The sequence below is a fragment of the Panthera leo genome, chromosome D3 (genome assembly GCF_018350215.1).
Source record: "Panthera leo isolate Ple1 chromosome D3, P.leo_Ple1_pat1.1, whole genome shotgun sequence".
Lineage (NCBI taxonomy): Eukaryota > Metazoa > Chordata > Mammalia > Carnivora > Felidae > Panthera > Panthera leo.
This window is the reverse complement of record NC_056690.1, coordinates 14852724-14878243: the sequence shown is the minus strand read 5'-3', so window position 1 is coordinate 14878243 and position 25520 is coordinate 14852724. Positions and strand designations below refer to the sequence as shown.

The 25520-nt window shown below is 40.1% G+C and overlaps 1 protein-coding gene and 1 long non-coding RNA gene across 2 annotated transcripts in view; both read right to left on the bottom strand.

Annotated features, from left to right (window-relative positions):
- The window catches only part of SUDS3 (SDS3 homolog, SIN3A corepressor complex component), a 109139-nt gene that overhangs the window by 19742 nt on the left and 63877 nt on the right, over positions 1-25520 (bottom strand). The gene's annotated exons all lie outside the window — the stretch shown is intronic.
- LOC122203254 lies at positions 20190-22696 on the bottom strand. Its single transcript, XR_006195107.1, has 3 exons — positions 22343-22696; positions 21884-21960; positions 20190-21087 (listed from the first exon to the last, which is right to left on the bottom strand). It is a non-coding gene; the product is annotated as an uncharacterized LOC122203254 (long non-coding RNA).

Below are 25520 nucleotides of genomic sequence, written 5' to 3'. Positions count from 1 at the left end.
AAGGTCTGGATACTGGTCTCAAAGCAAACCAATGTTCTCTTCCAGGGCAAAGCCCTATACTGAGAACCTGCTAGGAGTAGAATCCAACAGGGCAGGGACAACAGGGGCAAAGGAAAGAGAATGCCCAGATGTAAGCAGAAGTAAAGGGTAGAGAAAATACACAGCTGAAAGTATGGGGCCGTATTTTTTATCACAAAGAACAACTAAAGATGGAGCTCTAGAAACGGGAAGCTTGAAAAGCTATCCTAGGTTGATTTTTCCAAATAAAAATATACGAAAACTCATTTCACTGAGTAACTGAGTAACAAAAAAGTATCGCTGTCAAATATGATTCACAATTATAAGAAAACAGAGAATTTATAGACAAGGAAAATGTGCCAGAAATACATGCTCACCAAAAATGGAAGGAAAAAACCCCCACTGTAACCTGATATAGAAAAATGGGATAAAAGAAATTAAGAAAGTAATAGCTATAGAATATTCATACAAGTCCCTCAGAAAGAAATCTAAAGCAATGAAATAGAAAAAACAGAACCATAATTCAAGAAAATCAACCCAAAATAACCAACACTGAAACAGATCCAAGAAAATTACTGGACTTAACAGGAAAAAGAAAAAAAAAAAGATTATGCTCTGGACACCAAGCCAAAAAGATCAAGTAACTTATAAGAAAAGTAAAATCAGATGGTCATTAGGCTTTTTAACAGTAGCACTTTATGCTAGAAGAAACAAAGAATCATATTTAGAATCTCCAAGGAAAGAAAATGTGGGCCAGGAATTTCTATCCTAAACTGACCTTCCAACAAAATTAAATTTAAAAGCAATTCCTAAAAATTCAAAGCAAAATAAAATAAATGAAACTAAATTTGTATTCACTTAGTATTATAACCACACAGAGAAGAATTTTTTTAAGTAACTTTAAAATATAAAATTTGACTAGATACCCCTCGTGGATATACACCAAGAATGAAAAAAGACTGCAAAAAACAATATGCACACAAGAATTGAAGACAGAATGTTGAAACAAAATGTGTACAACAATGTTCATAGCAGCATTATTCACAAGAGCCAAATATGGAAACAACCCAAGTGTCCATCAAGGAACAGATAAGAAATGTAGTCTCTGCATGCAATGGAATATTACTCAGCCATAAAAATGAATGCAGTACTGGTCCATACTACAACATAAACGAACTTGAAAATATGCTCAGGGAAAGAAGCTAGGCACAAAAGGCCCCATAATGCAGGATTTACTTTAGAGGAAATGTTCAGAATAGACAACTCCATAGAGACAGGAAGTAGATTAGTGATTGCCCAGGGATGGGCAGGGGAGAGAATAGGCAGTCACTGCTGAATGGGTATAGGATTTCTTACTGAGATGATGAAAACGATTTTCAATTCAATAGTGGTGATATTTGGACAACATTGTGAGTATAATTAAATCCACTGAATTGCACTTTTTCAAATAGGTAAAAAAGAAATGCAAAAAATATATAAAAAATGGGTAAACGTGATTTTTCTGTAATGTATTTCACTTCAAATTTTAAAAAAACCCTAAACTATTTTTATTAATCAAATTGGTGGTGCAAATGATGATATTGCTGACTGGTGTGTGTGTGTGTATTGAGGGATTTTGAAGCAAAAAAAATAATTGTGTTGGTATCTTTTGGACCCAAGATTCTCAGCATTGGGGAAAGGAAATACAGAGCTAAGGATGTTGAGGTGGATAGAACTAGAGAATATTGACCTAAGTGAAATAAGTCAATGAGAAAAAGACAAATCCCTATGATTTCACTCATATGTGGAATTTAAGAAACAAAACAGATGAACATAGGGGAAGGGACATGAAAAAAATAATAAAAACAGAGAGGGAGGCAAACCATAAGATACTCTTAACTCTAAAGAACAAACTGAGAGTTGCTGGAGGGGAGGGGAGGGGAGGGGGAGGGCTAAATGGGTGATGGGCATTAAGGAGGGTACTTGTTGGGATAAGCACTGGATGTTATTATGTAAGTGATGAATCACGAGATTTTATTCCTAAAACCAAAACTACACTATATGTTAACTAACTTGAATTTAAATAAAATCTTGGGAAGAAAAAAAAAGGGGGCTGAGGTTAAACAGAAACCCTATTTCTTACAAAACGAAACGTGCTCTCACCATACGATCCAGCAATCAAAGTCCTTGGTATTTACCCAGAGGAGCTGAAAAGTTATGTCCACACAAAAATTGTACACAGATGTTTACAGAAGTTTTACTTGTAATTACCAACACCTGGACGCAACCAAGATGTCCTTCAGTAGGTGAATGGTCCATCCACACAAAGGAATACTATTGAGCACTAAAGAGAAATTAGATATCAAGCCATGAAAGACACAGAGAACCTTAACTGCATATTGCTAAGTAAAAGAAGCCAATCCGAAAAGGCCACATACTGTGTAATTCCAACTATATGACATTCTGGAAAAGGCAAAACTTTATGCAAGAAAAGGCAATAAAAAGATCAGTGGTAGCCAGGGGTCTGAGGGGCATGAGGGGAGAAATGAATACAGATGGGGCACAGAGGATTCTTTAGGGCAGAGAAAATACTCTATAATGACAGATATTTGTCATTATACATGCATCTAAGCCTACAGAACGTACAACCACCAAGAACGCACCCTAAGGTAAACTATTGACTTTAGGGTAATTTTGATATGTTAGTGTAGGTTCATCTTTGGTAAAAACAAGAACAAAAACAAAAAAACATCTATCATTCTGGTGAGTGATATTGATAATGTGGGGGGTATGCATTATGGAGGCATGAAGTATATAAGAAATCTCTATGGTCTCTCAATTTTGTTGTAAACCTAAAACTACCCTAATAAAATAAAGTCTTAAAAATAAACCATGTAGCCATGATTTGAAAAGGAATCATCAATATGAATTTATCATGTGTTTTGTGTTTTTTAAGTACATACTTACTAGTTCTGTCCACTGGAAATTCCTAGAAACAACCACTCAATGTCCTGGTACCATGTTTGGCCAAGATTGGCACTCAAAAAATATTTGTGGGAGAGAGGGAGGGAAGAAAAAGAAATGAACCAACCTGGGTGTATACTTGATGTGGGTGCACATGAAAAAAGGTCTGCAAGAATATGTTAAGATTACTAAAAATTACCTTTAGGGAGTGGAAGGGGCAGCGGTTAGTATCTTTCACTATCTACTTTAAAACCCTTTTGTAACTATAAAATATTTTAAAGAGCATGTAAAAATACAGGAAAACCTTGGATTGTGAGTAATTTATTCTTTGAGTGTTTCACAAGACAAGCAAACATTTCTAATAAATTTTAACTTGATAAACAAGCGATGCCTTGCAATACGAGTAGTACATGATACGGAATGTCACATGATTACAACTGAGCCAATGGTTCTTCTCTCTCTCTCTCTCTCTCTCTCTCTCATTGTGGGATTGTGGGTGATTGTCTCCCATGCTCAGATGCTCAGTCTCAGGCCACTGTTTGGCAGAAATCAGGGATTTTTCAGAACATTGAAAGGTGCTCACAACTGGCACTAGGGTATTTTTTGTCACTTCAAAGCACCTTTGCTTTTCCATACAAGAGTAAGCTTAGGAATGCTTTGCTTCATTCTAGGTCAGTTTGCCTGCAGATATGGACCCTTTCCTCTGCTTCCTTATTGTCAGTTATATTAAATACAGTATATGACCGGCATTTATTAATACTGTATTGTAGTCAATACGGGTATTGTGAGTGTATACAATGGCCCCCATGCAGAAAAAGGTTGAAAAGAAAGGTGGTAAGAAAATGATTACAGTAGAAGTTAAGAAGGAAATAATCAAGGGGCACCTGGGTGGCTCAGTCGGCTAACCGTCTGACTCTTGATTTCAGCTCAGGTGATGATCTCATGGTCTGTGAGTTGAAGCTCCACGTTGGGCTTTGCGTGGCAGTGCAGAGCCTGCTTGGGGTCTCCCTTTCTCTCTGCCCCTCCCACTTGCTCTCTCTCAAAATAAATAAAAATAAACTTAAAAAAAAAGAAGAAAATCATCGAAAAGTATGAAAGAGGTAGGCAAGTGGCCAAAATTCCAAGATTTTCTAAGAAGTCTACGTGTGCATCTCATCTGCAGAGGAGGAGAAAAAGGCAGAGGAATCCCTCACTTCACGTGAGATTAGGAAGATGTGTAAAATGTGGGAAATTGCAAAATTTTGTAGAAAAGCACCACCCGAATAAGGTTGTAGCAGTGCAAACAATGAATCTGTTTAATGACAATGCAATGTCACATTTCCGCAAAATCCTCAAAAGGAGGCAAAAGCAAGTGTTATTGGATAGGTTCCTTGTTAAAGTTGCACAAAAAGAAAAGATTTCCATTGAACCAATAAATAGCAGTGATTCCGTTAATGATCATGAAAGTCGTGCTATACAATGACCCTCCTCTCTCGTCTCCCTCACACCAAGGTTTTCACAGGTAAGTGCAGGTTAATTTGTTTGTTTTTCATTATATTTTGTATTTTCTTTATTATTTTGTATTATATTACAGAATTGTAATCACTTAAATGAGTATTTTTGAGTTGTGGAACAAATCATCTGAGTTTCCATTATTTCCTATGGATTTCTTATGGGGAAATTTGCTTTGATATACAAGTGCTTTGGATTACAAGGATGTTTCCAGAACGAATTATGTTCGCAAACCATGGTTTTACTTACATTTTTAAATAAAAGCCCTCAAGCAAATTGGTGATATGTATCACGTATTTTAAAACTGTGCTTGAGGGGCGCCTGGGTGGCTTCAGTTTGTTGAGTGTTGGACTCTTGATTTCAGCTCAGGTCACGTCCCAGGGTCATGGGTCAGGCTCTGCACTGGGTATAGAGCCTGCTTAAGATTCTTTCTCCCTCTTCCTCTGTCCCCTTCCCCAGCTTGCTGTCTCTCTCTCTCTCTCAAATAAAAATAAAATAAAATAAATAAAAATAAAACTGTGCTTGAGACAAATTAATAGAGCTGTTTGTGCATATGGATGTCTGTCTCAATATTATTTATAATATGGGCAAATTTCAAACTACCAATATCTAATAATAGGGCACTGGTTAAATTAATTATGCTACATACATATAATGGAAAACTATGCAGTCATTAAAACTCATATTAAACTCAAAACTGTTTAATGAGTAGGAAAATGACTATGGTCCACTGTTAAATGGGGAAAAAAATTCTAAAGAGTACTTCATATAAGATCCAAATTTTTGTTTAAAATATTTGTGTGTGTATGCATGTACAATATATTCACATGTATAGAAAGGGGTGAGAAAAAAATGCAAAAAAGATTACCTCCGAGTTACAAAATTCTGGGTAATTTTAATTTTTATTCCTTCAGTCACCTCATAATTATTGTGTACGTACCAAGTATTTTCTTTATGTCCCTTTTTATGAACATGTTTTATTTTTGTAATTAGAAAAGAGAAATACATGTTCATTTTAAAGGAGTAAAAAGTGATTTCTAGAAATGAAATGGAATACCAGCTTCCTCCTGCTCCTCTAAATCTGAACTGTTGTTTGCACTTGACCCGAGCCCATTGCACATGAGATGTGACCACTACGGGGGCCTTAAAAAAAGTGACTAAGTGCCTCAGCCGTAGCAATCTCTTACTCGACACATCCCCAAAGGCAAGGGAATTAAAAGCAAAAGTGAATTACTGGGACCTTATGAAGATAAAAAGCTTCTGCACAGCAAAGGAAACAACCAACAAAACTAAAAGGCAACCAACGGAATGGGAAAAGATATTTGCAAATGACATATCGGACAAAGGGCTAGTATCCAAAATCTATAAAGAGCTCACCAAACTCCACACCCGAAAAACAAATAACCCAGTGAAGAAATGGGCAGAAAACATGAATAGACACTTCTCTAAAGAAGACATCCGGATGGCCAACAGGCACATGAAAAGATGTTCAACGTCGCTCCTTATCAGGGAAATACAAATCAAAACCACACTCAGATATCACCTCACGCCAGTCAGAGTGGCCAAAATGAACAAATCAGGAGACTATAGATGCTGGAGAGGATGTGGAGAAACGGGAACCCTCTTGCACTGTTGGTGGGAATGCAAATTGGTGCAGCCGCTCTGGAAAGCAGTGTGGAGGTTCCTCAGAAAATTAAAAATAGACCTACCCTATGACCCAGCAATAGCACTGCTAGGAATTTATCCAAGGGATACAGGAGTACTGATGCATAGGGGCACTTGTACCCCAATGTTTATAGCAGCACTCTCAACAATAGCCAAATTATGGAAAGAGCCTAAATGTCCATCAACTGATGCATGGATAAAGAAATTGTGGTTTATATACACAATGGAATACTACGTGGCAATGAGAAAGAATGAAATATGGCCTTTTGTAGCAACATGGATGGAACTGGAGAGTGTGATGCTAAGTGAAATAAGCCATACAGAGAAAGACAGATACCATATGGTTTCACTCTTATGTGGATCCTGAGAAACTTAACAGAAACCCATGGGGGAGGGGAAGGAAAAAAAAAAAAAAAAAAAAAAGAGGTTAGAGTGGGAGAGAGCCAAAGCATAAGAGACTGTTAAAAACGGAGAACAAACTGAGGGTTGATGGGGGGTGGGAGGGAGGGGAGGGTGGGTGATGGGTATTGAGGAGGGCACCTTTTGGGATGAGCACTGGGTGTTCTATGGAAACCAATTTGACAATAAATTTCATGAAAAAAAAAAAAGTGACTAAGTGGGGAACTAAGCTTTGCTTCTGCCCAGGACTAGAACTACCATAACCTCATGTGGCCACTCACCATTGTCCCATGTGGCCATCCTTCAGATGCACAAAACCCACTCACTTCTCTCCTTTCCTACACAAGGCTTTGAATTTTCTACACTAATGCTCAAGATCATGCACCCAAGTAGGACCAAAGCGTTGGACCTCTGTAGTATTTGCCAGCTTGCATCCATTCACTCTTCTCCTGACACAGTATCCTGAATTATCTCTGGGAATATCACCTTTTCAGTCTCATCCAGTGTGCTACAGGCGAGGCTCCGTCCCTGGCCCAGGGTCAGAACATAGGACCCAGGTCCAATCAAATCAGCACATTAAATATTAAATGCTCTGGCCAAAATGACTGGTTCAGGGATAATCACATGAGCCAATGAGAGCCCATGACACATAACAAGACTTTTGCTGGGAAGTTGGCACAAAGACTATCTCACTTTTCCTGTTGTGTGTAGATCGGGAGGGATATATTCCTGGGGGCTTCCGGCAGTCATTTTAAGACCACAGAGGGAAAACCAGCCTATGAATGGGATCAACTCAAAGAAAGCAGAACACAGAGATGGAGAAAAAACAGATGCACCCTGATGATATCATTAAGGCTCTGGATCCAGATGCACCTGACCTACCTCTGGACTTTTCAGTTATTTGAGGCAATAAAGTCTCTTCTTTGCTTAACCCAGTTTGAGTTGTGTTTCTTCTCTGACTTCCAATCAAACATTATTAATCAATACAACTGGCTTCTTCTGATCAGCTGAACAAAGGACATCTTTCAGTCATGTGCGTTGAGAGATAACTTAAATAGAAATCTAGAATCAGAAGATCTGGGTTTGAATCCTTCTTCCTCCCCTTACTAGTTACATGACCTTGAGCCAGGCACTCACTCTTTCTGAACTTCAGTTTCCTTACCTGTCACCAATCTCAGCCTCATTGTGAGAATCAAATGTTAAAATTTTTCACTTTTAACAATGGTGGGAAGCCCCTGACAAGCATTAATAAGGAGAGTTCTTCAATGTGTCTTGGGGGGAAAAATCACTTTGGCTGTTATGTACAGAATGGCTGAGAGGAGGGCAAGAATGAAAGCAGAGAGAGCTGTTAGGAGAGGGGCTTTAGAAGTCCAGGCAGACAGGGCACCTGGGTGGCTCTGTTGGTTGAGCATGCAACTCTGGATTTTGGCTCAGGTCATGATCTCACGGTTCTTGAGTTCGAGCCCCACATAGGGCTCTGTGCTGACAGTGCACAGCTAACTTTGAATCCTCTGTCTCCCTCTCTCTCTGCCCCTCCCACATGTCCCCACCCACACTTTCTCTCTCTCAAAAATAAACATTAAAAAAAGAAGTCCAGGCAGATGACGGTGGCTTGAATCAGGACACTTACCCAATGTCAACTATCAAATGTCAGTGGCAACATGGCAATCACCAAAGTTGCCCAAATTCCCGTGTACTATATCTGGCTTTTTGCCATGTTATTTTCACATAAATTGGTTTTGTCCATAAATAAATCCTGCCTGACCCTTAAGCAATAATATTCATGGACTCCCAAGGCTGATTTGCAAGATACATATAGATGATATATTACATATCATATATTGATATACTGCATATCATGTTACATACATTTCTAAGTCACATTAAAATAAGTACATAACTATTGATTTTTAAAATGTTTATATACAAGTCCCTGAAGCTCAACTCGAATGCTACCAGTAGGAGACAATAAACCATCCAAAAAGATTGTGGGAGGTACAGGGGACAGAAAGGAAGTATTTCTTCTTTTTGTGCAGGGGAAAAGTGCCAGTTGGCATCAAGTAAGGTAGTTTAAGAAGGCTATTAGGGAAGTGTTTACCTGTAGATGGACCTTACTCTAAAGAGAGAGCCTGATTTAAAAAAAAATAAAAATAAAAACTCTGAGCAGAGAAATTAGAGGGCAGTTATTTGAATGACATTCTTCCCTTTTACAAAATGGCTCACCACGGAGACCCTTTAAACTAAGAGCACCCCTACTGAATAAGTGCCTAGTACCATCATTAACTACTTGACAGAGAACCTGGGGGCAGCTAGGGGAGGAAGGAGGAGGTGGCGAGGAATTTTAAAGCCAAGCCCCTGCCCATTTAAGACCAATTTGAAACGAAGATTTCAGAAAGTCTGAAAGTATAATTTGAGTGAATGCGCTAAGTAGGCTTCTGTGAATAACTCTTCCATTTAGACAATGTTCCTCAAGAACACCCTACTCTGCAGCCATTAAAAAGTGTGTTTTAGGAGAATATTTAATGACATTGAAAACATCTCAAAAGCAGGTGGCAAATCAGCATGTACAGCATGATTCCAATTTCAGATTTAAAAAAGAAATTCTATACATGGGGGAAAAAAAGGACTAGGAATCTACATTAAAATGTTAACAGTGGTTATATTTAGATGGAGGGCTAGATGGATGGTATATATTTTCTTCTTTGTTCTTGCCTGTGTTTACCCACATTTCCGATAATTCTTTAAGCAGAGAAGGACAATTAAAGGTTGTTTTTAAAATTGGAATCCATTGATGGTCTACTGCAAATCGTACCAATTACTTCCTGACTGAACACATAAAATAGGAAATCTCTTCCTAGAAGGGCCAAATCTCTTATCTCATATATGATGGTAAAATGATAGCTAACATTTGTAACCACTTATTATGTGTCAGGCACTGTGCTCAGCACCTTATATAATCATGTCATTGACAACGACTCCTCACAACCACCCGATGAGATGGGCATTTTTATGCATGCTCTCACCCCAATTTTCCAAATGAAGAAACTGGGGCTCAGAGCAATGAAATAACTGGTTCAAGGTCACTAGTTGGCAGGTGGCAGAGAATCCAGGTCTCCCGATCTCTAATTCAGGGCTCTTTTTCCTCCATAGCATTGGGTTTCTACAGATGCCCTAGTTTATGGGCTGAAAATATCTCATAATTACCCCATAAATAAGCCATCAAACTTATTTATTCCTTGGATTTAACTTATTATTTAGCATTTAAAGGACACATTACATTGAGCAAGAACCATCAATCTTTCACATAATGCTCTGGTTAATAACTTAGTAATTATAATCCACAGTCACAAACCTGAGCATGCTTGTCGTTTCCATGGAGCCAGATTCCCTTTTAAAGAAGAGAACTCGTCAATTATCTCTGACCTGCTTGCTCTTTGAATTTACACCCATCCAAAGCACCAGCACTTATGCTGGTGGTCAGAGCATTTAAGACTAACTGCAGAGCCCCTAAACCTAAGGATTTGAAAACCGTGTATCTATAATCCCCTTTAATATGGTATCAGAATATCATTTAGCCATTATTCGATGCTAATAGAACTCCTGTTTATAAGGCATTCATGGGTGTGTGCCAAGACCTGAGCAAACTGCTTTGCTTAAAGGAGGAATACCAGAATGCAGTGCTTATCAACCTTATCAGAGCCAACACCTGCTTGTATCAGTCAGTCTCTGCAGAGTAACATGTAATTTCCAAATCTCAATGAGTTACAAAAAAAAACAAAACAAAACAAAAAACACCTTAATATTTTACTCATGAGTCTGTGGTTGGCTGTGGTTCTGCTGAGCTCATCTGGGATTTGGTGATGAATTCTGGCTCCAGGCTTTAGGTTGGGTTCAGATCTGTTCCAAGTGTCTCCCTACTCCCCACAGAGCAGTGGCCATCTGAAGCATGATTTTCTCATATCAAATGGCAGGTGAACAAGAGAATTAGTGAAAACTCATGATGCCTTTGAGGACCAGGCTCCAGACTGGCACATTTCCATTTCTGTCCACATTTCATTGGTCAAAGCAAGTCTCGTGGCTAAGCCCCAAATTAATGAAGCACAGAAATGTTCTCCATCCACTCTAGTGGAAGCTGCTGCAAAGTTACATGGTAAAAGGTACTGGTGTGTAATACCATTGAGAGAGAATGAAGAATTGGGAGCAATGATCCATTCTACCCACCCTTTTGTAAAAGAAAAATATATATTTTAATGTGCCCTTTACTATCCTGAAATGAAATTCAGAAATAATATAACCTCTACATGTACAATTTTCAAAAATCAGTGTGAATTCTAGAAGCACGGTAAGGTAGTCTTGTGTTGGCACATAAACCAAGAACCACTGTGTATGTAACAGCTACAAATGCAAGCTGAGTCAGAGGTGTGGGTCCCTCAAATAATTTGAACAGTGTTGACATTGTTGACATGATTTTTCTGAAATGGTATAAAACTGTGAATAAAGTTTTGAGAAAAATAACTGTAAACTGCATTCCTAGAAAAATCAAAGTATGCTAAAACCAATATATGCAAAATATTCTATGTGTTCATATATAGAACAGGCTCAGATGACAGTATGAGTTTTTCAATTACATGAAGGGCTGGTAGGACACTAGAAAGCCAAGCAGGACAAAGAACAGGTCTTCCCCTGTTGAATGTCTAGCTCACCTATTCCCCTAAAGCAAATCATGTCGTCATGATTTAATACCTCCCCATCAGTGTAATTACCAAAGTCATGCCCACAAACACTGGAGAGAGGCTTAAGGGGCAACACTGTCCCTGTAAGGACCAATGGTGGTGTATTAGAGTGAAATCTTTTGATGTTCTACAGCCTGGGTTTGAATCCAGGCTCTGCTTCCTACTTATAAGCTGTGTCACTTTGGACAAGTTACTGAACTGCTCTGAGCCTGTCTTATTCATAGTGTTGCTTTAAGGATTAAATGAGAGAGTACAAATGACAAAGCATTTAGCACAATGCTTACACATACTAAGTTGTCAATAAAAAATAAAAGTCAGAGCCTAATGTTATGCTACTCACTATTCCCAGTTCACAGATGAGGAGACTGAGGCTTAAATGAGATGCCTTTCTTCCTCCCCTCTCTACTGTCTTCCGTTCTGAAGATGGGCACTAACTGATGTTCTGCTGAGGGTCAGTTTCAGAAGAAAGGTGAGCCTTGAAAGACTGTTGGATTGACAACATGAGTCCATGAGTGGAAAGGATCTGGATTCAAATTCTAGGCTGAAATATGTAGCGGCTTCACTCTGAAGAAAGCACTGTCTTTCACATCCCCATCGGCATCACCATTTGGCATGCTCAAGAGTGGTGGCCGTGCAGACCCACCCAAAAGTGGTCCAGAGGAGAACATGGCCTTCAGTGGTAATGCCAGCAGAGGTTTTAGAAAGGCGATGCTGAAGACAGACTCTGGATCTAGAGGCCAGAGCTCTGTCACTTACCATTTAAGCATCCATGAGACTTTGGGTAAACCTCGCCGCCCCGTGCCTCAGTTTCATCATCTGTGGTTTGTACGAGTACAAACCTCGCAGGGCTGTTGTGGAAACGAACAAGTGTGAAAGTGTTTAGAACAGCGTCGGCATATAAGAAGCTCCGTGTTCACCACTGTACAACTGATGTCCACCACTGAAGGTTCAGGGCAGTAATACAGCGCCTGAGCTGGTGGAGGATAAAAAGTGGTGAAAAGAATGGATGAATGGATGCACAATGGTTGGAAACAACTGTCAACTTCAGAAACATGCCATTTCCAGCTTCCAATGTGGGCATCTGCAAAGCCGCAGTGGACTGTTTGTGCTTATCGGCACGCTCTCCACCACATGGTCTTTCAGAAAGACAAAATAAAGCGAAACAAAGCTGAGGTGTGTCAAGGTGCACTCACAGCTGTTAACACTGCAACTGAACTAAAACCATCAGCATCAACCTTATACACACTCGCTCTAACAAGCAAGGCATTTTTTATCCATTCTTGTTAACATTTACAGAAGAGAACAAAAGAGGAGGCGTTGATGAGAAAAAGAATGGGACAGTAGGAGAAAGGAAAGCCGATGGAAGGAGAGTGCCTAGTATAGTGTCTGATGCACAGCAGGTCCTCAATCCTTATTTGTTGAATGAGTGGATGGATGGATGGATGGATGGATGGAAGGAAGGACGGACAAACGGACAGGTGGTGGATGGGTGGATGAGTGGATGGATGGGTGGGTGGACGCATGGGTGGAAAGATCGGTGGATGGATGGATGGGTGAATGTCTAATCCCCTTTTCTGCCCCAACTTCAAACTTCAAAACAAGACAGAAGATTTCTAGAGATAAAGTGATCATCCCTGTTAATTTTTTAAGGCCAACAGCTTCCTCAGGAAAAGATATGAAAATACCATGTTATCCCATGTTAGACAAATCATAAATATCTCAAATTCTGGTGAAAGCTCTGCCGCTTACTAGCTATATGACCTGGAATAAGTCAGTTTGATTCTCTGAGCCTCATTTTTCTCACAGGTAGTCTCTAAGAATCCACACAGAGCAGACATCATATAATATCATGAATGACTTATGTGCGTAAGTATATACCCATGTTTACACTTTACACCCAATGCCCAATTTGTTAGCTTTGTTCATTCCAAACCTTTTATCACTATTATTACACAGCATGTTACTGTATATTGGTGACTTTTTACTTCTATGTAATATTCAACAGTTGTAAAACACTAGAATACCATGGCTACAATTCATTTAACACTATGTACTTTCTCATAGGTCCTCAGTAGATGTGACTAATTCTGTATCAGTCATATAGTCTCCCAATAATATGGCAGAACAAACAACTACAAAAACTCCAGGGCATATAGTAATAAACATTTACGTGGGGTTCAGCTGACCTGGGCTGGTCTCATCTGATTTTGCTGCCTTGCTCACATGTTTGTGGTTAAGTGACAGTTACCCAGATGCTCTGCTGATCTTGGCTGGACTCACTCGCATGTCTGAGTTTTGGCTGGCTGTTGGCTGATCTAAGATGGCCTCATCTAAAATGCCTGGGTTGACCTGGCTCCACAACACAGGCCTCTCATCCTCCAGCAGGCTGGCCTGGGAATTTTCCCATGGCAATTGCAGAAAAATTAGTGAACGTAGAAATGTATGCTTTTTCAGACCTTTGCTTGCATTACCACTGCTAATATCCCATTGGCCAATCCAAGTCATGTGGCTAGCACAGGTTCAAAGAATGGGTAAATGGACTCAGCCTCTTTTGTGAGACGAACTGGTAAGGCTGTGGTTACAGGGGTGCTATTATGAGTTGAACTGTCTTCCCAAGATTCATATGATGAAGCCCTAACTCCCAGTATCTCAGAACGTGACACTATTTGCAGACAGGGTCTTTATAAAGGTAATTGAGTTCAAACGAGGTCATTAAAGTGGGTCCTAATCCAGTCTGACTTGCATCCTTAGAAGGGGAAATCTGGACACAGAAACCCAGAGGGAAGACAAGGTGAAGAAACAGGGCAGGGGGAACAGCCAACGATAAGCCAAGGAGAGAAGCATGGAACAGATCCCCTTCACCCCCCACCATCCCTTAGAAAGAACCAACTATACTGACAACTCCATCTTGGACCTCTAGCCTCTAAAACTGTAAGACGATAAATTTCTGCTGTTTAAGCTGGCCAGTGTATGGCACTTTGTTAAGGCAGCCCCAGGAACCTAACAGAGGGGGTAAAGAATTAAGGTGTTGATGAAATCAGTCCTTAATACCTATTTTCCAGAAGAAGAACAGATAGCTCTGAGAGTTCAATTAATGTATCACCCAAGGGGCATCAGAGTTGTGAGTAGAACCCAGGTCTTCCTTATCAGATTTCCTTATGCCTCTAAGACATTTCTGTTCACAATCTTTTGTCTTTTCCCAGGTGGCTTCCAACAGGGAGGCGTTGGCATGTGTGGGACACCGTTCATGCCCAACAAGGCAATTCTGTGCATGTTGCTTCAAAGCTTCTGTTTTACAATCCTTAATGATCTAGTAATTGTGTTTATGGCTTTCCAATGAAGTGTGCCGAGCTCTGATAGCCATCACTGGTTTCTTGAGGGCCTTTATTTGATCTGAGACTGTGCAGAGCTGCTGATAGATTAAAAAAGGTGTGTGCGGCAAAGAGGAGAAAATTCGGGTCAAATATTTTACAGAATAGTTTTCAGCTAACCACTCCACACACTTGAGCCACCGACTACATTTGCATCGAACATACCCAATTATTTGGGATAACTCTAAAGCCACTGGAATGATTTCTTGCACAGAATGAAATGAATGGAAAAGAATTAGGCCATTAACCCATGATTTAGTCAGGGTTGTCCAGACAAACAGAACCAATGGGAGATACAGATCTCTTCTACATGAAGAGATTTATTATAAGGTATTAGCTCATGTGGTTATCAAGGCTGAGAAGTCCCACAACCTGCCTTCTGTAAAGTGGAGACCCAGGAAAGTCAGTCACATAGTTCAAGGTCCCAGAGCCAAAGGGTTAATGGTGTAGATTCCAGTCTAAGTCCAAAGGCCTGAAACCAGGAATGCCAAGGGCAGGAGCAGCTCAAATAGGCACACAGAGTTCATTCAAACTTCTTCCACCTTTTTGTTCTATGCAGGCCGTCACCAAATTGGGGCTACTATCTGTTTTACTTAAGTTCACCAGTTCATATGCTAATCTCTTCCAGAAATGCCCAGACATAACCAGAAATAATACTTAACCACCCTAAGTCCACATCCTATACTAAGTCCTTCCTAACACACTCCTACCAAGATGCCCCACAGTTCCCATAGCACATTTCCTCTCAGTGCTGCAATGAAGAATAATCCCAGCTTGTTCGATGGAAAGTAGGTTTCTGGTGGTCTTTAGCTAAAGGACACGGACATTTGGTAAATGCTTTTAAGAGATCTGAGGAATCCAAACCATCCTCTTCCAAAAGCATTTCTAAATTTAAATACAGAAGCAAGAAAGATCATCATTTGGATGTTTAATTAATATTTATCACAGTTAATGTCTTAGTTTTATGGTAAATTTTAGATGGAATTGTGTTTTCATATGCTGTGTATACACTTTCACAGTACATTGAGAACCTTTTATAATTAATGTGTCTAGTGTATATTTAGATTTGAAGCATAATTTATTATCTTAAATCATTAGGAGAGCTTAGAATTCTCATAGATCTGCCTCCAGCATATCTCTAGATGTCGCTTTTGTTTACGGTCCTAACCTAGGTTACTGATTTGGGGGCATCCACAGTGATCTTTGGCCTTTGGCACCTTGACCTTAACTCGACCAAACCAGAACTCATTAACCTCTCCTAAAAACCTGGTTATCCGGCAATTTAGAAGAATTCATCAAAATTTTAAATGTGCTTAACCTTTGACCCAGGAATTCTGTGAAAAATTGCATAAATCTACTGGCACAAAAATTGAAAGACAAAGATATCTGTTGCTTTGTTGGTAATAACAAACAAACAAACAAAGAAACAGAAAACAACAGGAAACAACCCAAATTTTTATAACTGAATCTTAATATACCCAAACAGTAGAATACTATATAGCCATTAATAATAATGTTATAAATGTAAAAGAATTAATTTGGAAAGAAGTAAATAATATATTGTGGGGGAAATGAAGAAATAATATAACCCAAGGTTAATACACACACACACACAGGTTTATAAAAACATAAAAATACCATAAATAAAAGTGGGTTATATCTAGGGGTTAGGATTAAAGAACTGTACTCCCTCTACCGTGTTCAAAAGTCAAGGTGTATTGCTTTTACTTTTTTTTTTTTTTTTTAAGATTTTTAAGTAATCTCTGCACCCAATTTTTGGCTTGAACTCATAACCCCAAGATTGAGTCGCACACTCTACCAACTAAGCCAGCCAGGCACCCTGTATTGCTTTTACTTTTAAAAAATAAATGTTTTGTCCCATGTGCTATAGTCCTTTTCCAGATTCACCAACCACCAAATCCCCATCTAAGATCTTATTGTCATTTTTACCTCCTCTCTCTCACAGCCCTAAATCCAGCCATATACTGAGCCAAACCTTTCTACTTCTGAAACATTTCTCACATCCTCAGCACACCCTTCCCTCTGGCCAAGGTCAGTCTCACCTGGCAGGTCTCCGACTCCACTTCCCCACTGTTCCAATGTATGTTCTGCCATAGGAGACTCTTCTTTTAATTTTTTAAAGTTTATTTCTTTCTTTTGAGAGGGAGAGAGAGAATCTCAAGCAGGCTCCACACTGGCAGCACAGAGCCAGACATGGGGCTCAAACTCACAAACAGCATGATTATGACCTGAGCCAAAACCAAGAGTCAGACACTTAACCAACTGAGCCACCCAGGCTCCCTCTAAGGGGACTCTTTCTAACTTACCTAACCATAATCTTCATTCCTTTGCCCCCAAACCAGTGGCTCTCCTGGACTAACAGAATAAGCCTCAAACTTTCACCAAGGACTTTAAGATTCCTTCGCTTTAGGTCCACTTTGCCATTTCAGGCTTAAGTCAAGCATCCAAGGCATCCACCCCAGTCCCCCATCCTAGACACAGCAGCATTAATGGACCCCCTGAATCTGAACCTGCATTTTTATACCTTTAAATCTCAACTCACACTGTTCTCTCCTTCCCTGTGCCCCTTCTTTTAATTTGCATCTTGTAAAATACAAGGGTCTTGACTTATATTCAATACTGTAAATGTTTCTTTTTGCTTGTACTGAGAAAGAGCCTAGTATGTTGGAAAATGCACAGATTTTTAAGCCAGAACATCTGGGATGAAATTTCAGCTGCCACTTACTAGCTCTGTGACATTTACTTCACTACACTGTACCATGGTTTCCTCATCTGTAAAATAGGGATAATAATAAAGCCAGCCTCATAAGCCAACATTTGCAAAGCAGAGAAGTACTGAACACAGTAAACACTTGAAAATGTTAATTATTAGGATTACTAGACTCTAACATGGTATTATCTTCAGTTGCTATTGAGCATGTTAGGTTTTTGCTCCTAAATTAAATGCTCCCCTCCCAAAGCTACTGAGCCTTTTGAGTTCTCGTGGCAGCTGTTTATAGCTTTTTGGCCTTAGTCCCTATGCATAATAATTAAGAGCTTAAACTCTGAAGCCAAGCTGACTCCTGTCTTGGGCAACTTAACTGAGTTAAGCCTCAGTTTCTCCATCCATAAAATGAGCTAATAATAGTTCCTGTCATAATGTTGATTTGGAAGATTAAATGTGATAATCTCTGGGAAGTGCTTAACATGGGACTAGCACATAGTAAGTATTCAATAAACATTAGCTAGTATTATTATCAGAGAGACAGAAGCGGGGGAAGGAGAGAATATATTCAAGATAGTTTAAATACGGTGGAATTTATTAGAAAGATCCAGGCAGAAAAATAATACTACCATAGAGGTTTCTCAACCGGGCATTACTGACATTTGGGGCTAGATCATTCTTTGTTGTGGGAGCTGGTTCTGAGCATTCTAGAATATTTAAGCAGCATCTCTCTGGCCTCTACCCACTAAATGCCAATAGCAATTCCCCTCATCCAGTTGTGACTATCAAAAATGTCTCCAGATACTGCCCAATATCCCCTTGTTGGGGGTGGGGAGGTGGTTCTGGGTACAAAAATCACTCCCTGTTGAGAACCACTGAGTTACCCTCACAGGACCCAGAAAATTGCAGGCCCATACCGCTCTAGCCTCTTGGCTTCATTCTATTTAAAAAAAAATTTTTTTTAATGTTTATTTATTTTTGAGAGAGAGAGAGAGACACAGCACGAGCAGGGGAGGGGCAAAGATGGAGGAAGACACAGAATCTGATACAGGCTTTCGGCTCCGAGCTGTCAGCAGAGAGCCCGACGCAGGGCTCGAACTCACAAACCACGAGATCATGACCTGAGCCGAAGTTGGACACTCAACCAACTGAGCCACCCAGGTGCCCTGGCTTCATTCTACTTCTTAAATTGCTCTGCAAATCAGCCTCCTCTGCAAGTTTTACCCTCTTGCTTCCCTGTAACTTAAGTCTATCTGGGCTTTAGCTTGCCATGATACCAACCCTGGCCCTCACACATGCCCACACCCTTAATGGCTCCAGCCCCCACACGGCTGACTTCTGGTTCTCTTTATGCAGATTCTCGAGAAACAAAGACTCTGACTGGCTGAACTATATAGTCAAGAGACCACCTCCTGTCCAATCAGCCGTGACCAGGAGAGAAGAAGCACCTAGGAGAATGAGCATGGGAGCCACAGATTCCACACCTTCTGCAGGTGCCCCCCACTCACCGCCCCCATGCCTCCAAAGAGGGAGGTGTGGTCAGGTCAGGTGGAAAGTCTACCCCACATTCTTACAAGCACACTAGACCAATGTGTTTCCTTAGCATTTGTTGGAACAAAAACCCTTTGGAAGACAAGATACAACAATTTTAAGTTGCATATCATTTCAGGGTGGTTCATGGCCCTCATCCCAGGGCCATTTCTTGGATCCTATAAGACTTTACACATATAGGAGAATTATATGTAAATCAATTGCACATCTATTGTATCCAGGGTGTTGGCAACACACACACATTTACCTTATCTGAATTCAATTATGAGAAAGAAAAAAATTTATCCTGCAGCTCTTAAAACCAATCACACTAGAATTTGGCTCCAGTGCCTCAGAGAAGGAAGGTCACAATCAAAATGCAAAGAGAAGTAAGAGAAGTTAATTCTTATCTTTTGCCCTTGTAAAGGCCCAGGGCAATTTAAGGTAATTTTGGCCACACAAGATTTTTGCCTTCAGCACCAACACTAGAACCTATACCTCTAACCTCCCATTCAAGATGTAACCCTGCAGGCTTTCCATACCCATGGTTTTCAAACTGCAGGCCTCCGCCCACAGGTGGTCATAAAATCAATTTAGTGGGTCATGACCAGCATTTTTAAAAAAAATTCAATAGAATCGAATAGAAAACACTGGAGTGTAAGTTTCATACTGTGATTATTACTTCATAAAAGTTTTGCTTCATTTGTGTGTGTGTCTGTGTGTGTGTGTTTCTTACTCTGGTGAAAAACCATTTGAAAGTCATTGTTCTATATTCTGTGCTGTCCTATATTGGTAGCCATTAGCACATGTGGCTATTGAGGACTTGAAATGAGGTTGGTCAAAACAGACATGTGCTATTAAGTATAAAATGCACACTGAATTTCCAAGACTAAAGATGAAAAAAGAATGTAGAAAATCTGATAAATAATTGTTATATTGATTACATGTTGAACTATAAGCATTTCCTTTGGGATAGATTCTGTTAAATAAAATACTAAAATGAATTTCACATGTTTCCTTTTACTGTTATAACGTAGATACTAGAAAAATGTTAATTATATATGTGGTTGTTATTATATGCCTGTTGGACAGTGCTGTTCTGTATGTTTTAGCAAAATATACGTGTGTATACATGACGTACTCATAATCTGGCTAGTAATACAGCATCTTTATGTAGCATCTATAACCATATTATTACCCAACACTTAGAAAGATTTGTTCAATGTTGAAATGGCTGCCCCCCCCCCCCAACACCCCTACTTCCAATGCAGAGAGTGCCTTTTGACTCCGCCTTAGTATACACATCTGCCTGCCTTAGTTTAATGTTGCAGGGCCTTAGCAGAGGTGACAAATGCCCTGGAAATGTTTTATTTATTCTCTTAACTTATTCAGAAAGGATTATGGTCTTCCTGCCAATGGTTATGCACTCCAAATGACCACACATCCTGAATCAGGCAGGAAATGCCTGCGTATCTACCTCCTGTGTTCTCTATAAATCTCTCCGTGCATCAGCTTTATGATTCAGCCTCATTCCCCATATTCTCCTTTCCTCTCCTACCTCAGGGAAGGTCATGCTATCTGTCAATCACAATCTTGATACTTCTACTTGTCAAAGGCATGCTACAATGACCCTCCCAACATGCATGTGCACACAGATGTGCATGCACACAGATACACACACACACTCCTGCCAGCCCTAATTAGTTCTAACCTCGCTGGAGCCATTCACTTTTCCCTGGGTTGACTCCTTTCACATCCAATACCTCTAATGATATTGATCTTAGGAACTGTTCCCTTATTGAGGTAAATAATAATTAATAATAATAACAGTAGTAAATAGCTGTCTTTTATAGACCACTTATCTTCCAGACGTTATGCTAAGCATTTTCTCTCATGTAAACATCACAAAGATTTTGTTTTGATACAAATACTTTTTCCATTTTAGTAATAAAGAAACTTTGCCTTACAAGGTGACCTAAACTGTAAGATCCATAATGTCTTACTATACACCCAATGTGTACAAAAATTGTCTGGCACACATACGTAAGTGCTCAAAACATGTCTGTTGAATAAATAAGTAAATGAATAGATAATGGCATATACTACTCTCTCCTTTTACTTATAGTTGTGTCTGTGTGTCAGAAACCTTATTAAGCTGGGTGTTCCTCGAGGACAGGGTTTCTTCTTGCATTTCCTGGGTTTAGCACAATGCCTGCCACAGAGTGGACAAAGATATGTCAAACAAATCAATAAAAAAATTAATGATTAAATGTCACTTTCCCACAACTTCAGAATAGGACAATCCTTTGCTAAGATTCATTCGGTGGCTCCCTACTACCCTTGGGCTCAAGCGCAAATTATTCTTTATGGCCTGCCTACGAGGACCCCCTTATCACTTGAGTTGTCACCTCTTGTCGCTTGGAGCCCCAGCTATACTGAAATTCTTTCAGCTCCTCAACTTTCAAGTTAGGGTTAGGGTCAGAGTTCCTACTTCCCCAACTCACGGCCTTTCTCACCTGCCCCCAACCCCAGTGCTATACCCTTGGCCTAGCCAGTCCTTCCTATCTCCTAGTGAAGCCTTTCCTGACCTTCATCTAGATTAATTCCTCTTAGATAGCTCTCACTGTACCCTGTATTTTTAGTGTTTATCACAAGGACACCTCAATAATTACCTTTTTCTCTTCCTAGCATTTATTTTCTGTAAGCCCTATAAGGTAAGGAGCATGTCTGTTTTGTGTATCACAATGTACCTTGTGTCTTGCCTAGAGGTAGGAAACCAATGGTCTGCACATATTTTTTGGCTCACACTCCCAATTTTGTTCATGTACATATATGTTATATATAGAATTGGTTCATTATAAAATTTAAAATAGACATATTTTACAAAAATATGGATTTATGGCTTCTCATGAAAAACAAAATCCAAAGATCTGGAATACTGGGTATATAGTCAGAATAGATGAGCAATGCTACAGTAAAAACACCAAAATCTCAAACTGGTTACTCACACCACACGTCCATTGTGGGTAGGCTGTGGCTCTGCTCCCTGTCTCTCCCTGAGTTCCATGTGAAACACTGAGAGTCACTGTGGCCGAAGGAAAAGGAGACACAACAAACCGTGCTTGCACCTTTCACCCAGAAGAGACATGTGCCTCTTACATCCACGTTGCATTGGCCAAAGCCAGTCAACAGGGTGGGGATCTTTAATCCCCGTGCAGGAAGGGCCACTGCAGGAGAGAAAATGGAACATCTGGAAAGCAGTCATATAAATCTATCTCAGAGAAACAATTGGCCGGAGCTGAGAAGCAGCAGCCTCCTTTAGATGGGACACAGACTCTAGTGTGACACACACCTCTCTTCCTTCCTAACTCTTCATACATCACATTCATTCCTTGTTGGAATTTAGGCTTGTACTCACTACAGTAGAGGGTCACAGAAAGAGCAAATAAGTGAATATATGAACAAACCTCTCTATATATTATGGCACAAATGAAAACCAGCTCCTTGAGAAGCAAACTCTCATGCCAAGCCCTAGCTAGTCGGTCACTGCCTTTCTTGGGACACCCTGTCTGGACTAGCTCCACCTCCGGTGAGCACTTTGTTGGCTGGCCAGAGGTGGACAACACCTCCCATGCAGATGTCCCACGATTGCATCACAAAGGGGACATTTGCCCCCTAGGTGACTGGGCAGCTATTACTCACAGCAGGCTGGCCAACATTTACAAAACAGATGGCACCTGGCAGAGTGAGGAGCTGGTGTCTATGGTAGGCAGGAAGCACGGACAGGTGGAGAATTGTATTGGGGCGCAGCCTCGTTATTATGTTTCCTTTTATTTAATTTTGTTTTTTTTAACGTTTATTCATTTTTGAGAGACAGAGCACAAGCAGGGGTGAGGCAGAGAGAGAGGGAGACACAGAATCTGAAGCAGGCTCCAGGCTCTGAGTTGTGAGCACAGAGCCCGATGCAGGGCTCGAACTCACAAACTGTGAGATCATGACCTGGGCCGAAGTCAGACACTTAACTGACCAAGCCACCCAGGCACCCCTCATTATGTTTCTAATGGCCATAGGATCAAATATTGATCTTGAATGCCTTGCTTCCCAATAGAAACAAGAAAGGATTCTCTTTGCTCTGTCCTGGGCGTGGAGGGCAGATGTCACACATTTAATTTCTTGCTTCCTTCACACTGTAAAAGCATAGGCAACCCAAGTTTTCTGTAAGCTTTTATTTCTAAGAGGCCTTAAGATGCCATGATGATGCACCTACGATACAAATTTTTGGTAAAACAATCTCCTGCCCCAGTCTGTGTCAGCTATGCTAGCTTCCTTGCACCAAGCTACTAGATTTTGAGTTATCTACACACAAACACCAGTGTTCCCATTTGCACCCTTGCAGTGACATTATTACATTCTTAGCTGTATTCCAAATCCTCCCCATTCTCTGATTCCCATCTGTTCATGCTCTCCTACTTGTGTGTGTGTGTGAGTAAACATATAGACACATACACGTTTATGAATGCACATGCAAACTTTATTATTTCTTCCAATGTACACTTAATACAAGGCCAGGCAGTTGGGGTAAAATGATGAGCAAGATAAGCATGGATGCTGGAGCTTGTTGTAAGTTCTACAACAAAGGTTCAAAGAGCTACAGGAAACCTGAACCGGGACCGGGAAGGTTCATGGACCACTTCCCAGGAGAAATGACATTTTAACCTAAGACCTAAAGGTTGGCAGTAATTAGTGAGGCAACTCCAGGCAGGGGAAACTGTGAGAAGACCCAGAATCCAAAAAGGGCACGGGATCTTTAAGGAACAAATGGGTTCGGTTTGGCTAGGACGTGGGTAGCAGGAGGCAAGATAGGAAGCAGGTGGGGAAACTAATAAGAGAAGAAGCTAATGAGGAAAGCAAGGGCCGGCCTTACAATGCCTGTGTGCCCTGTGAAGCAGCTGGAACTTAATTCAGAGAGAAATGGGGAGCCAATGAAGAGTTTTAAGTAGGAGGGTGATTTGATCCGATTTACATTTTCTCCACGGGAATATTCAAAACAGACTGGAAGTCTTGGTGCTGACCCATCAAATGGATTCAGACGGGGTCCTAAAGATGCCCTGCCCTTCTGGGCGTGCAATCATTCACTGCTGAAGGTCTCTGAAATGTCCGGAGGGAGAGGCTGGACTGCCTGGGGGACGCGGGCTGAGGACGTGGCTGTTTATCACTGTATAGCATTAATTTGTCACCACATTAATTATAGTCATAAAGATCTAAAAATAGACATAGGAAAAACATGAAGACAATACACACCAGCAAAACTTGTCTTGTAGGGTGATGGGGTTAGTGGTCCAGGTCAGAGTATCTTAATTTTTTAACAACAAGTATGGCCCCCTTGGGGGCATAACAGCTAAATATACGTGCTAATGTCTCCACAGAACAAATAAGGCAGGGTAATAGATGAACTGATGTTCTTTTCTCCTACCACCAGTGTGTCCTCCCTATTATCCCATGACCATTCTCTATTTAAGGGGTCAGACCATGAAAGCAGAAAAAAAGGCTTTTAAATTTCAAAAGGAACCTCGAAGGGACTTGGGCCAAAGGAAAATAAACACAAAGAGGCAGACCAGGGTTTCCTGCCTTCAAGACAAGATAAAAAGAAAAAATAGAGGAGTTTGGGCACAGGGGAGCACCTGCCCCCCAGCCCCACTAGTGGGGACTATCACTGGAGACCCCAATTGGAAATTGGAAGTACTAGGATCTGTGCTTTGAGTGGTTCACCCAAGAAGCCAGCAAGAACTCAGGAGGGGAAATGGCTAGGATCCAGGTACATGAAACCATCTTAAAGACTTCCTCCCAGAGGACTGCAAGCCTCAGCCCCCAACAACCTCCAATACTCAGATACTTATTTGAGCCCCTGAAACTTAAAAAAGAAAAGATACTCTTAGAACCCAGCTATAAGAGACATTCTTGGGACAATTTTGAATATGGACTAGATTTTAGATGATATTGTGAAAGTACTGTTAATTTCCTGAACTGATAATGGTATTGCAATTATGCCGGAGAAAGACGTTTTAGGAAAATGCGTGAACTATTAAGAGATGAAATACCTGAATTTCTGCACCTTATTTTCAAATAATTCAGCAGGCAAAACATACAGGTACACAAGAGAGAGAAAGCAAATCTAGCAAAACATTAACAACTGATCTAGAAGGAGGGGTATACAGTGTTCACTATACTATGGTTTCAGCTCTTCCATAGCTTTAATTTTTAATAACGTATACACTTTTAAAATAAAATTTTTATAACAGAATTCATAATTGTAATTAAAAATGCTAGAAATCACAAGGAAAATGATTCAATAATATTTAAAATGTTTTAGGCAGCATAGAGAATGGTTTGCATTATTGCACATGAAGAAGAAAGTTTAAGTAACAGTTGCTGAATAGAGTAGTTGCGATGATTTGCAGCATTTTTCTCTATTTTTTATCTTTCTGTGCTTTTATAATATTAAAAAGTACTTTTAGATGTTATCTTAAAAAAAGATGGGTGGGGGAAAGAAATCCTGAATTGACTGAGATTAAGTATCTGCCACCCAATATAATGGGGAGTTCAGAATAAAAATTAAAGTGAATTATGGAAAAGTGAGGAAGTTAC